This window comes from Camarhynchus parvulus, unplaced genomic scaffold (assembly GCF_901933205.1).
Source record: "Camarhynchus parvulus unplaced genomic scaffold, STF_HiC, whole genome shotgun sequence".
NCBI classification, from domain to species: Eukaryota; Metazoa; Chordata; class Aves; order Passeriformes; family Thraupidae; genus Camarhynchus; species Camarhynchus parvulus.
In genome coordinates, this window is record NW_022148531.1 from 1 (window position 1) to 13,808 (window position 13,808).

The 13,808-nt window shown below is 64.9% G+C and overlaps 1 pseudogene; it reads left to right on the top strand.

The window, feature by feature from the left end:
- The first annotated feature begins 707 nt into the window (after positions 1-707).
- LOC115916893 lies at positions 708-11,306 on the top strand (annotated as a pseudogene).
- The last annotated feature ends 2,502 nt before the right edge of the window (positions 11,307-13,808 follow it).

The window sequence follows — 13,808 nt, forward strand, 5'->3', positions numbered from 1 at the left end:
AGGAGGGTGAGGTTGGTTGTGCCGCCTTGGGGGTTATGGAGGTTGGGGTGTGGGGCACCCCAAAGCTCCCGTATCCCCTGGCAGGTCACGGAGGGTGGGGGGGTAGGGGGACCCTCCAGCTCTAGGGAGGGTGAGATTTGTTCTGTCACCCCTCAGGGGGTGATGGAGGTTGGGGTGCTGAGAACACCCCAAAATCTCCCCAGGGGGTCTGGTGTTAAGTTTTACCCCCCAAGGGCATCACGGAGGCGGAGCAGGAAGGGTTGGAGCTGTAGGGGGAATCTCACAGAACTGGGGGAATCTGAGGGAATTTTTATCCCTCCCAGGGCATCATGGAGGGATTGGGGGTGCTGAGAACACCCCAAAAATCCTTGAGGGGGTTTGATGTTGGTGTTTTTGCCCCCTCAGGGCATCACGGAGGCAGAGCAGGAAGGGTTGGAGCCAGAAGGGGAATCTGAGGGAATTTTTATCCCTCTCAGAGCATCACGGAGGGGTTGGGGTGCTGAGAACACCCCAAAATCTCCCCGGGCGGGGGAGGTCTGATGTCCATTTTCCTGCCCCCCCAGGGCATCACAGAGGCAGAGCAGGAAGGGTTGGAGCTGCAGGAGGGATTTTTATCCCTCTCAGGGGATCATGGAGGGATGGGGGGTGCTGAGAACCCCCCAAAATCCCTGCGGGGGGGGTCTGATGTCCATTTTCCTGCCCCCCAGGGCATCACGGAGGCGGAGCGCGAGGCCTTCGAGCTGCTGCCCGACGACGAGCGGCAGTGCGACAAGTGCAAGACCACGTGCTTCCTGTCTGCCCTGGCCTGCTACGACTGCCCGCAGGGCCTCGTCTGCCTCTACCACATGGACGACCTGTGCAAGTGTGCAAGCAGTACCTCAGGTGGGGGCTGGGGGGTTAAATGGGGTCTGGGGGTTGGAATGGGGTTTGATGGGGTTTGGGTGGGTTGGAATGGGGTTTGATGGGGTTTGGAGGGGTTGGAATGGGGTTTGGGGACTGGGAGAGGGGTTTGGAGAGGTTTGAATGGGGGTTTGAATGGGGTCTGGGGGTTTGAATGGGGTTTGGAGGTTGGAATGGGCTTTGGGGGGGAGTTGAATGGGGTTTGGAGGGTTGGAATGGGGTTTGAATGGGGTTTTAGTGGGGTTTGAAATGGGGTCTGGGGGGGTTTGAATGGGGTTTAGTGGGGTTTGAATGGGGTTTGAATGGGGTCTGGGGGTTGGAATGGGGTTTGGAGAGGGGTTTTGGGGGTTTGAATGGGGTTTGGGGGGGTTTGGAGGGGTTGAAATGGGGTCTGGGGGGTTGGAATGGGGTTTGAATGGGGTTTGGAGGGGTTTGAATGGGGTTTGATGGGGTTTGGAGGGGTTGGAATGGGGTTTGGGGGCTGGGAGAGGGGCTTGGGGGCCTGGTGTGCCCTGTAATGGGACGTGGGGGTGTTTCAGGGGGGCTGGAGGTCTCAGTGGGCGCCTGGAAGGGGTCTGGGGGATGGATTTGGGGGGCTGAGGACCTGGGGGTGTTTGTGGGGGTCTGTAAGATTTGGGGGGGCTGTGGGCCCACATGGGGTTGAGTTGGGGGTCCTGGTGTGACCCTGGTGTGACCCTGGCTGTGATTTGGGGGTGCTGAAGATCTCGAGGTGTCCCTGGGATGGGGTGAGGAGGACACAGCCACGACCTGGTGGCTCCTGTACAGATTTGGGGATGGTTTTTGGGGTGCTGGGGACCTGGGGATGCTTTGTGGGGGTCTGTAAGATTTGGGGGGGCTGTGGGCACACATGGGGTTGAGTTGGGGGTCCTGGTGTGACCCTGGCTGTGATTTGGGGGTGCTGAAGATCTCGAGGTGTCCCTGGGATGGGGTGGAGGGGACACCCCACGAGCTCAGTCTGGGGGTCCCGTCTGTCCCTTTTGGGGTGCACAGGGGGGCTCCCAGTGACCCCCGGTGCCCCCCAGGTACCGCTACACCCTGGACGAGCTGCCGGCCATGCTGCACAAGCTCAAGGTGCGCGCCGAGTCCTTCGACACCTGGGCCAACAAGGTGCGCAACGCCCTCGAGGTGGAGGACGGCCGCAAGCGCAGTGAGTGGGGGTCCCGGGGGGGTTTGGGGGGCTCCCAAGGGGGTCCTGAGGGCTCTCAAAGGGGATTCGGGGGCTCTCAAGGGGTTTGGGGAATCTCAAGGGGGATTTGGGGGTCTCAAGGGGTTTGGGGGTCTCTCAGGGGGATTTGGAGGGAATCCCAAGGGGGTTTGGGGGTGTCTCAGGGGTTTTTAGGGGGCTCTCAGGGGATTTGGGGGGGCTCTCAGGGGGGTGTCTCAGGGGGTGTCTCAAGGGGATTTGGGGGCTCTCAGGGGCTTTGGGGGGGCTCTCAAAGGGAGTTTGGGGGGCTCTCAGGGGGTTTGGGGGCTCTCAGGGGGCTCTCAGGGGATTTGGGGGGCTCTCAGGGGTGTTTTGGGGGCTCTCAGGGAATCCCAAGGGGGTTTGGGGGCCCTCAGGGGTGTCTCAGGGGGCTCTCAGGGGATTTGGGGACTCTCAGGGATTTGGGGGGCTCTCAGGGGGGCTCTCAGGGGATTTGGGGGCTCTCAGGGGGATTTGGGGGCTCTCAGGGGCTCTCAGGGGATTTGGGGGGGCTCTCAGGGGATTTGGGGCTCTCAGGGGCTCTCAGGGGATTTGGGGGCTCTCAGGGGATTTGGGGGGCTCTCAGGGGGCTCTCAGGGGTTTGGGGGCTCTCGGGGGTGTTTTTGGGGGCTCTCAGGGGTGTCTCAGGGGGTTTGGGGAATCCCAAGGGGCTCTCGGGGGGTGTTTTGGGGGTTCTCAGGGGGTTTGGGGGCTCTCAGGGGTTTGGGGGCTCTCGGGGTGTTTTTGGGGGCTCTCAGGGGGGCTCTCAGGGGATTTGGGGGGCTCTCAGGGGTGTTTTGGGGGCTCTCAGGGGGCTCTGGGGGGTGTTTTGGGGACTCTCAGGGAATCCCAAGGGGCTCTCAGGGGCTCTCAGGGGCTCTCGGGGCTCTGGGCTCCGAGCCCCGCTGAGCCCGGCCGTGCCCGGCAGCGCTGGAGGAGCTGCGGGCGCTGGAGTGAGGAGGCCTTGGCTAAAGTTCCCCGAGAACGAGCTGCTGCACCGCCTCAAAGGGCTGCCTGGGCCAGGCCGGCGCGCTGCGTCTCGGCGCTGGGGCTCATCAGCTCCCAGGAGACCGGGTCAGTGTCACCCGGGGTCACGCGGGGTCCCCGGGGGTCACCACGGGGGTCACCACGGTGTCCCCTCAGTGTCACCATGGTGTCACCACGGGGTCCCCTCAGTGTCACCACGGTGTCCCCTCAGTGTCACCACGGGGTCACCAGAGTGTCCCCTCAGTGTCACCACGGGGTCACCACGGTGTCACCACGGGGTCACCACGGGTCCCCTCAGTGTCCCCTCAGTGTCCCCTCAGTGTCCCCTCAGTGTCACCACGGGGTCACCACGGGGTCCCCTCAGTGTCACCACGGTGTCACCACGGGGTCACCACGGTGTCCCCTCAGTGTCACCATGGTGTCCCCACAGTGTCCCCTCAGTGTCCCCACGGGGTCACCACAGTGTCCCCTCAGTGTCACCACGGGGTCACCACGGGGTCCCCTCAGTGTCCCCACGGGGTCACCACGGTGTCACCACGGGGTCACCACGGTGTCCCCTCAGTGTCACCACGGGGTCACCAGAGTGTCCCCACGGGGTCACCACGGGGTCACCACGGTGTCCCCTCAGTGTCACCACGGGGTCACCAGAGTGTCACCAGAGTGTCCCTGTTCCCTCTGTGTCCCCTCAGTGTCCCCACAGGGTCCCTTCCCTGTTCCCAGCAATGTCCCTGTCCCCTGTGTGTCCCTGTCCCCTCAGTGTCCCTGTCCCCAGCAATGTCCCTGTCCCCTGTGTGTCCCTGTCCCCTCAGTGTCCCTGTGTGTCCCTGTCCCCGCAGGGTCCCCTGTGTGTCCCTGTCCCCTCAGTGTCGCTGTCCCCGCAGGGTCCCTGCGCCGGCGCTGACGCTGGAGGAGCTGCGGGCGTTCCTGGAGCAGATGAACCAACTGCCCTGCGTGATGCACCAGATGGGGGGCGTGCAGGTGGGACACGGGGTCACCTGGGGTCACACGGGTCACACGGGGGTCACACGGGGTCACACTGTGTGATGCACCAGATCGGGGACGTGCAGGTGGGACACGGGGTCACCTGGGGTCACACGGGGTCACACGGGGTCACACTGTGTCATAGGAGTGTCACACAGGGTCACAGGGGTGTCACACTGTGTCATAGGAGTGTCACACTGTGTGATGCACCAGATCGGGGACGTGCAGGTGGGACACGGGGTCACACGGGGTCACACGGGGTCACACGGGGTCACAGTGTGTCATAGGAGTGTCACACGGGGTCACACGGGGTCACACTGCGTGATGCACCAGATCGGGGACGTGCAGGTGGGACAGGTCACACAGGGTCACAGGGGTGTCGCACAGTGCCCTGGGGGTGTCCCCTGTCTGTCCCCATGATGTCCCACACTGTCCCCTGTGTGTCCCCATGATGTCCCACACCGTCCCCTCTGTGTCTCTACAATGTCCCACACTGTCCCCTGTCTGTCCCTAACCCCGTATCCCATTGCTGTCTCTCCATGTCCCATTGCTGTCCCTGTGTCCCACACTGTCCCCTGTCTGTCCCCACACTGTCCCACGCTGTCCCACGCTGTCCCACGCTGTCCCCGTCCCCCCAGGCGCTGCTGGACCGAGTGGAAGCGTTCCAGGCTGAGGGGGGTGGATCTCTGGGGTGTCCCCACACTGTCCCCACGATGTCCCACGCTGTCCCACACTGTCCCACACTGTCCCACACTGTCCCCACGCTGTCCCACACTGTCCCCACGCTGTCCCCACGATGTCCCACACTGTCCCCACGCTGTCCCCTGTCTGTCCCCACACTGTCCCACACTGTCCCCATGCTGTCCCACACTGTCCCCACGCTGTCCCACGCTGTCCCACGCTGTCCCACGCTGTCCCACACTGTCCCCTGTGTGTCCCCACGCTGTCCCACACTGTCCCCACGCTGTCCCACACTGTCCCCACGCTGTCCCCATGATGTCCCACACTGTCCCCACGCTGTCCCACACTGTCCCCTGTCTGTCCCCACACTGTCCCACGCTGTCCCCACGCTGTCCCACGCTGTCCCCGTCCCCCCAGGCGCTGCTGGACCGAGTGGAAGCGTTCCAGGCCGAGGGGTGGGGATCTCTGGGGTGTCCCCACACTGTCCCCATGCTGTCCCACACTGTCGCCACGATGTCCCACACTGTCCCATGATGTCCCCACGCTGTCCCACACTGTCCCCACGCTGTCCCACGCTGTCCCACACTGTCCCACACTGTCCCACGCTGTCCCCACGCTGTCCCATGATGTCCCACACTGTCCCACGCTGTCCCCATGCTGTCCCCACGCTGTCCCACGATGTCCCACACTGTCCCCATGATGTCCCACACTGTCCCCACACTGTCCCCACGCTGTCCCCACGCTGTCCCACGCTGTCCCATGATGTCCCACACTGTCCCCACACTGTCCCCATGATGTCCCACACTGTCCCCACGCTGTCCCACACTGTCCCCACGATGTCCCACACTGTCCCCACGCTGTCCCACACTGTCCCATGATGTCCCACACTGTCCCCACGCTGTCCCACACTGTCCCCACGATGTCCCACACTGTCCCCACGCTGTCCCACACTGTCCCCACGATGTCCCACACTGTCCCCACGCTGTCCCACACTGCCCCATGATGTCCCACACTGTCCCCTGTGTGTCCCCACGCTGTCCCCACGCTGTCCCACGCTGTCCCCGTGCCCCCAGGCGCTGCTGGACCGAGTGGAAGCGTTCCAGGCCAGGCGCGGCCGCGCTGGCCGTGTCCCGGGGGCGGGGCCCTGCAGGAGCTGCTGGAGCGCGGGGCGCCTGGGCGTGGAGGTGCCGAGGGCCGGCTGCTGAGCGGCAGCTGGCGCGGGGCCGCGTGGCTCGAGGGGAGGTGACGGCCACGCGCTGCGCCGCCGCCAGCGTACCCCTGCCCGTCATGCGCGGCCTCATCAGGCGGCGCATCCGTGGCCCCCAGCCCCGCCGTGGGCGTAGCCATGGCGAGCTGTAGGAGCTGCTGACCACCGCCCAGCGCTGGGAGGAGAAGGCCCAGATGTGCCTCGGGCCAGGTCAGGGCGCTGGCCGCCCCCAGGGGAGAGACCCCGACCCAGGGGAGAGACCCCACCCAGGGGAGAGACCCCTCCCAAAGGGAAATAAAGGGGCTGGAGCCATCCCCAGGGGACCCCCCTCAGGACAGAGACCCTCCTCAAAGGGAGATAAAGGGGCTGGAGCCATCCCCAGGGGAGAGACCCCAACCCAGGGGGAGAGACCCCCCCTCAAAGGGAGATAAAGGGGCTGGAGCCGTCCCCAGGGGGAGAGACCCCTCCTCAGGGGCAGATAAAGGGGCTGGGGGCTGCACCTGAGAGGGAGAGAGGAAGGGGCTGTGCCCTCTGTCCCCTGGGTGGAGATAAAGGGTCTGGGGGCTGCTCCTGGCTGTGGGGGGGATAGAAAGGGTCTGGGGGCTCCAGCACATGGCTTTAAAGAGTCGGGGGGCTCTGGGGGTCTCAGGGGTCTCAGGGATCTCTGGGGGTCTCAGGGATCTCTGGGGGTCTCAGGTGTCTCTGGGGTGTCAGGGGATCTCTGGGGGGTGTCAGGGGTCTGTGGGGGTCTCAGGGGATCTCTGGGGATCTGGGGGGTCTCTGGGGGTCTCAGGGGTCTCTGGGGGGTCTCAGGGATCTCTGGGGGTCTCAGGGGTGTCAGGGGGGGTCTCTGGGGGTCTCAGGGGTCTCAGGGATCTCTGGGGGTCTCAGGGGTCTCAGGGGTGTCAGGGGGATCTCTGGGGGTCTCTGGGGGTCTTTGGGGGTCTCTGGGGGTCTCAGGGATCTCTGGGGGTCTCAGGGGTCTCTGGGGTCTCAGGGGTCTCAGGGGTGTCAGGGGGATCTCTGGGGGTGTCAGGGGTCTCTGGGGTCTCTGGGGGTCTCTGGGGGTCTCAGGGGTCTCTGGGGGTCTCAGGGGTCTCTGGGGGTCTCTGGGGGTCTCTGGGGGTCTCTGGGGGTCTCAGGCTCTCAGGTTGGTGGCTCTGACCCCCCCGCAGGCAGAAGCACCCCCCGGCCACGCTGGCTGCCATCATCAAGGAGGCGAGAACATTCCAGCTGCTGCCCAACATCCAGGCCCTGAAGGAGGCCCTGGGCAAGGCCCGAGCCTGGATCGCCGACGTCGAGGAGATCCAGGTGGGCTCTGCACCCTCGGGACCCCCGGGGACCCCCGGGGACCCCCTGGGACACCCTGGGACATCCTGGGACATCCTGGGACCCCCTGGGACACCCTGAGACACCCTGGGACCCCCGGGACACCCTGGGACATCCTGGGACACCCGGGACACCCTGGGACCCCTGGGACATCCTGGGACCCCCTGGGACCCCCGGGACACCCCGGGACCCCTCACTGCACAGCCCTGAGTGCCTGGGCTGTCCCCTTGGACACCCCTGTGTCCTTGTCCCGGTGTCCCCATCCTGTCCCCATGGACACTGGACACCTCCCTGTCCCCATGGACACTGGACATTGTCCGTCCCTGTCCCCATGGATCCTGGACATTGTCCATCCCTGTCCCTGTCCCCATGGACACTGGACACTGTTGTGTCCCTGTCACGGACACTGGACACCTCTGTGTCCTCATTCTGTTCCCATGGACACTGGACACCTCCATGTCCCTGTCATGGACTCTGGACATCCCTCTGTCCCCATCCTGTCCCCATGGACACCCCTGTGTCCCTGTCATGGACTCTGGACACTTCTGTGTCCCCATCCTGTCCCCATGGACACCCCTGTGTCCCTGTCATGGACTCTGGACACTTCTGTGTCCCCATCCTGTCCCCATGGACACCGGACACTTTTGTGTCCCTGTCATGGACCCTGGGCAGCCCTGACAGTGGACAGCTCCCTGTCCCCATGGATCCTGGGCATTGTCCATCCCTGTCCTGTCCCCGTGGACAGGGGACACTTTCATGTCCCCATGGACACCGGACACTTTCATGTCCCTGTCCCTGTGGACAGTGGACACTTTCATGTCCCCATGGACACCGGACACTTTCATGTCCCTGTCCCTGTGGACAGTGGGCCACCTCCATGTCCCTGTCCCCATGGACCTCTCATCTGCCACCACGTCCCCATCCTGTCCCTGTTCCTGCCACCATGACCCCATCCTGCCCCATCCCTGTCCCTGCCATGTCCCTGCTGTCACCATGTCCCCACCCTGTGCCTCCCACACCCCCACATCCCACTCTCACCCCACTCCTGTCCCCATGTGTCCCCATGTCCCTGTGCCACCCTCTGACCCCGTGACCCCCCAGAACGGTGACCACTACCCGTGCCTGGATGACCTGGAGGGCCTGGTGGCTGTGGGATGGCATGTCCTCATGTGTCCCCACGTGTCCCCATGTCACCCCTGCCCCTGTGACCCCCCAGAACGGTGACCACTACCCGTGCCTGGATGACCTGGAGGGCCTGGTGGCTGTGGGATGGCATGTCCTCATGTGTCCCCACATGTCCCCACGTGTCCCCATGTCACCCCTGCCCCCGTGACCCCCCAGAACGGTGACCACTACCCGTGCCTGGATGACCTGGAGGGGCTGGTGGCCGTGTCCCCATGTGTCCCCATGTCCCTGTGCCACCCTCTGACCCCGTGTTCCCTCAGAACAGTGACCACTACCCGTGCCTGGATGACCTGGAGGGCCTGGTGGCTGTGGGATGGCATGTCCTCATGTGTGCCCACATGTCCCCACATGTCCCCATGTGTCCCCATGTCACCCCTGCCCCCGTGTCCCCCCAGAACGGTGATGGTGGCCGTGTCCCCATGTGTCCCCACGTGTCCCCATGTCACCCATGTCACTGTCCCCCCAGAACGGTGACCACTGCCCGTGCCTGGATGACCTGGAGGGGCTGGTGGCCGTGTCCCCATGTCACCCATGTCACTGTCCCCCCAGAACGGTGACCACTACCCGTGCCTGGATGACCTGGAGGGGCTGGTGGCCGTGTCCCCATGTCACCCATGTCACTGTCCCCCCAGAACGGTGACCACTACCCGTGCCTGGATGACCTGGAGGGGCTGGTGGCCGTGTCCCCATGTCACCCATGTCACCCATGTCACTGTCCCCCCAGAACGGTGACCACTACCCGTGCCTGGATGACCTGGAGGGGCTGGTGGCCGTGGGCCGGGACCTGCCCGTGCGCCTGGAGGAGCTGCGGCAGCTCGAGGGTGCAGGTGGGCACCCGGCGCACTCGTGGAGGACAAGGCCACCAGCGCACCTTCCTCAAGAAGAACTCCTGCTACACCCTGCTCGAGGTGGGTCTGGGGGCTCTGGGGGGGTGGGGGGTCCTGGCAGGGCTGAGCCCCCTCGCTGTGTGTCCCCAGGTGCTGTGTCCCTGCGCTGGCGCCCGGCTCGGACAGCAGCAAGAGGCTCAAGTGGCGGCAGGAGCGAGGGGCTGTACCGGCTGGACGCCGAGAGCCTGGGGCTGTCGGCGCAGGACCTCGCGGGACCCGGCTGTGGTGAGCAGGGGGGCTCTGGGGGGCACCCCGGGGACCCCAGCACTGGCACTGGGGCCCGTCCCTGCCGTGCCCACCCCGGGATTGGGGTGTTTGGGGTGGGGGGCACCGCATCCGACCTCAGTTGTTGTTATCGGTCATGTTCTCTCTAAATTGGGGGGTTCAGGGGTTTGGGATGGGGGGCACCCACATTTCCCCAGTCCTTGTCACCTCTCACAGTTCCCCTCCAGATGGTGTTCAGGGGTTTGGGATGGGGGGCACCCACATTTCCCCCAATCCCTCTCACCTCTCACACCACTGCTGTCCCCCAGATCGTGGCATTCAGGGGTTTGGGGTGGGGGCACCCCCAGCCCTGTCTCCTCTCACCCCTGCTCTCTTCACCCCAGATCGTGGCATTCAGGGGTTTGGGTTGTGGGTCGCACCCACATTTCCCCAATCCCTGTCACCTCTCACACTCCCAATTTCCCTCCATATTTTGACATTCAGGGGTTTGGGGTGGGGGTCAGACCCTGTCACCCCCCAGTCCCTGTCCCATCTCACCCCCTGCTGTCCCCCACCCCAGATCTTGGTGTTCAAGGGTTTTGGGAGGGGGTTCCTCTGTCACCCCCAATCTCTGTCCCCTCTCACCCCTGCTGTCCCCCCACCCCATATTTTGACATTCAGGGCTTTGGGGTGGGGGTCACCCTCAGATCCCCCAGTCCCTGTCACGTCTCACACCCCTACTGTCCCCAGACCATGGCACTCAGGGCTTTTGGGGTTGGAGGCACCAAATTCCCCAGTCTCTGTCCCCTCTGACCCCCTGCTCTCCCCCAGCCCAGATGGTGGCGTTCAAGGAGGGCGAGCAGGAGAAGGAGGGCACTCAGGGATTTGGGGTGGGGGTCACTCCCTGTCAGCCCCCAGTCCCTGTCACCCCCCAACCTCTGTCCCCTCTCACCCCCTGCTCTCCCCCACCCCATATTTTGGCACTCAGGGCTTTGGGGTGGGGGTCACACCCTATCACCCCCCAATCTGTGTCCCCCCAGATCGTGGCGTTCAAGGAGGGCGAGCAGAAGGAAGGAGGGCACTCAGGGCTTTAGGGTGGGGGTCACACCCTGAACCCCCCAATCTGTGTCCCCCCAGATCGTGGCATTCAAGGAGGGCGAGCAGAAGGAGAAGGAGGGCACTCAGGGATTTGGGGTGGGGGTCACACACTCTCAGCCCCTGTTCTGTCCCCAGATCGTGGCGTTCAAGGAGGCGAGCAGAAGGAGAAGGGAGGGCATGCTGCGCCTCCGCCCGCATAGCGCCAGAAAGCAGCGCCGCCCCTGCCCGCCCGGGCCCTCCGTGCGTCGCGTGTGCGGGCAGCCCTCGGGGCGGGCATGCTGCAGTGCCAGCTCTGCGCGACTGGTTCCACGGCTCCTGCGTGGCCTGGCCCGCCTTGGGCCAGAAGCGTCGCCCGGCCTGGTGGGAGTGGGGCGCCAAGTTCCTGTGCCGCTGTGCCAGCGCTTCGCGGCGGCAGCGCCTGAGACCATCCTGGCGCTGCTGGTGGCCCTGCAGAAGCTGCGTGCGGCTGCGAGGGCAGGCGCTGCAGTGCCTCACCGAGAGGGGCCATCACCTGGCAGGACGCGCCCGCCAGCTCCTGGCGTCCCCGAGGTGGCGGGCCCCTGGGCGCCTGGCGGCCCTGCGGCGGCACCGGCTGCACCACGGCGGCAGCGGGGGCGGCGCCCCCTGCGAGGCCAGCACATAGCGAGCAGACCAAAGGTGGGTTTTGGGGAGATTTGGGGGTGATTTGGGGGTGTCAGGGCCCCTGTGAGGCCAGCCACAACGAGCAGACCAAGGTGGGTTTTGGGGAGATTTGGGGGTGATTTGGGGGGCTTTGCGGGTGATTTGGGGGTGATTTGGGGTGTCAGGGCCCTGCACGAGGCCAGCCGCAACAAGCAGACCAAGGTGGGTTTTGGGGGGAATCAGGCAGATTTGGGGGGAATTTGGGGGGGATTTGGGGTGTCAGACCCCTGTGCAAGGCCGGCCACAAGCAGGCCAAAGTGAGAAGGGGGGGATTTGTGGGGGTTTTGGGGAAATTATGGGGATCCGGGGGATGATGGGGTTTTGGGGTGATGGTTCTCTGTGCGGGCCCACCACAACGAGCAGACCAAGGTGGAGGTGTTTAGGGGGCACTGGGGAGGTGTGGGGCAGGTTTTGGGGTTATGGGGTGATTTTGAGTTTATAGGGTGGTTTGGGGGTGTTTTGGGGGTTATGGGGTGGTTTTGGGGCTCCAGGGCAGGTTGTGGGGTGTTTTTGGGGTGGTTACGGGGTGTTTTTGGGGTGGTTGTGGGATGTTTTTGGGGTGGTTGCGGGGTGTTTTTGGGGTGGTTGTGGGATGTTTTTGGGGTGGTTATGGGGTGTTTTTGGGGTGGTTGTGGGATGTTTTTGGGGGTGGTTGCGGGGTGTTTTTGGGGTGGTTGCGGGATGTTTTTTGGGGTGGTTCTTGGGGGTGTTTTGGGGTGGATTTGGGGGATGTTTTTTGGGGTGGTTGCTTGGGATGTTTTGGGGTGGTTCTTGGGGTGTTTTGGGGTGGTTGTGGGGGTGTTTTGGGGGTGGTTGGGGTGTTTTGGGGTGGTTTGGGGTGTTTTGGGGCTGGGGAGGCTGAGCCCCTAGAACACCTTTCCCTCCATCCCCAGGTGTGGGTGGAGAGGAAGGGGCGCCCCAGCCAGGAGAAGAGCAGGACCCCTGCCCACCGGGGTGAAGGTGGGATCAGGGCGGTGGGGAGACCCTCTGGGATCCAGGGGATCCCATGGGGAGAGACAGAGGGATCCCATGGGGCAGGGACAGGGGGATCCCATGGGGCAGGGACAGAGGGATCTGGGGATCCCATGGGGCAGGGACAGGGGGATCTGGGGATCCCATGGGGCAGGGACAGGGGGATCCCATGGGGCAGGGGACAGAGGGATCCCATGGGCAGGGACAGAGGATCTGGGGATCCCATGGGGAGAGACAGAGGGATCCCATGGGGAGAGACAGAGGATCGAGGGGATCCCATGGGGCAGGGACAGGGGGATCCGGGGATCCCATGGGGAGAGACAGAGGGATCCGGGGATCCCATGGGGCAGGGACAGAGGGATCCCATGGGCAGGGACAGAGGGATCCAGCAGATCCCACTGGGCAGGGACAGAGGGATCCAGGGGATCCCATGGGGCAGGGACAGAGGGATCTGGGGATCCCATGGGGCAGGGACAGAGGGATCTGGGGGATCCCATGGGCAGGGACAGAGGGATCTGGGGATCCCATGGGCAGGGACAGAGGGATCCAGGGGATCCCATGGGGCAGGGACAGAGGGATCTGGGGATCCCATGGGGCAGGGACAGAGGGATCTGGGGATCCCATGGGGCAGGGACAGGGGGATCTGGAGATGCCGCGGGATCCCTGGTGAGCTCAGCGGTGCTGGGGGGTCCTGTGGGTCTGTGGGGGTCCCTGTGGTGTTCCCGTGGTGTCCCCACAATGTCCCCACAGAGCTGGAGGTGACGAGCATGACGCTGTTGTCCCTCTGTCCCCACACTGTCCCCACGCTGTCCCCACGATGTCCCCACACTGTCCCCGTGTCCCCGCAGAGCTGGAGGCGCTGAGCGCGGCGCTGCCGCGGCTGCAGGGCCCCGTGCTGGAGCTGGCCGAGGCCACCTGGCGCTGGAGTGAGCTGATGATGGGCGACCTGCTGGAGGTGGCGCTGGGACGGCGAGGCATCTGGCGGCTGCTGCAGGCGGCCCGCCCCCGCTGCCGCTGTTCGCCTGCTGCTCGTGGTGCGGGCCCCAAAAACCCGGGCCCCAGAACTGCCCCCGGGAGCCCAAAACTGCCCGGGACCCCAGAAACTGCCGGGACCCCCAAAAACTGCCCCGGGACCCCCAGAACTGCCCCGGGCCCCCAGAAACTGCCCCGGGACCCCCAAAAACTGCCCCGGGATCCCCAACACTGCCTGGGGTACAGAACAAACCCCAAAAACTGGGGGGACCCCAGAAACTGCCCGGGACCCCAGAAACTGCCCCGGGACCCCCAGAACTGCCCCAGGACCCCCAGAACTGCCCCGGGATCCTCAAAAACTGCCCCGGGACCCCCAGAACTGCCCCGGGCCCCAAAACTGCCCCGGGCCCCAAAACTGCCCCGGGCCCCAGAAACTGCCCCAGAATCCCAAAAACTGCCCGGGACCCCAGAAACTGCCCGGGACCCCAAAACTGCCCGGGACCCCAGAACTGCCCGGGAC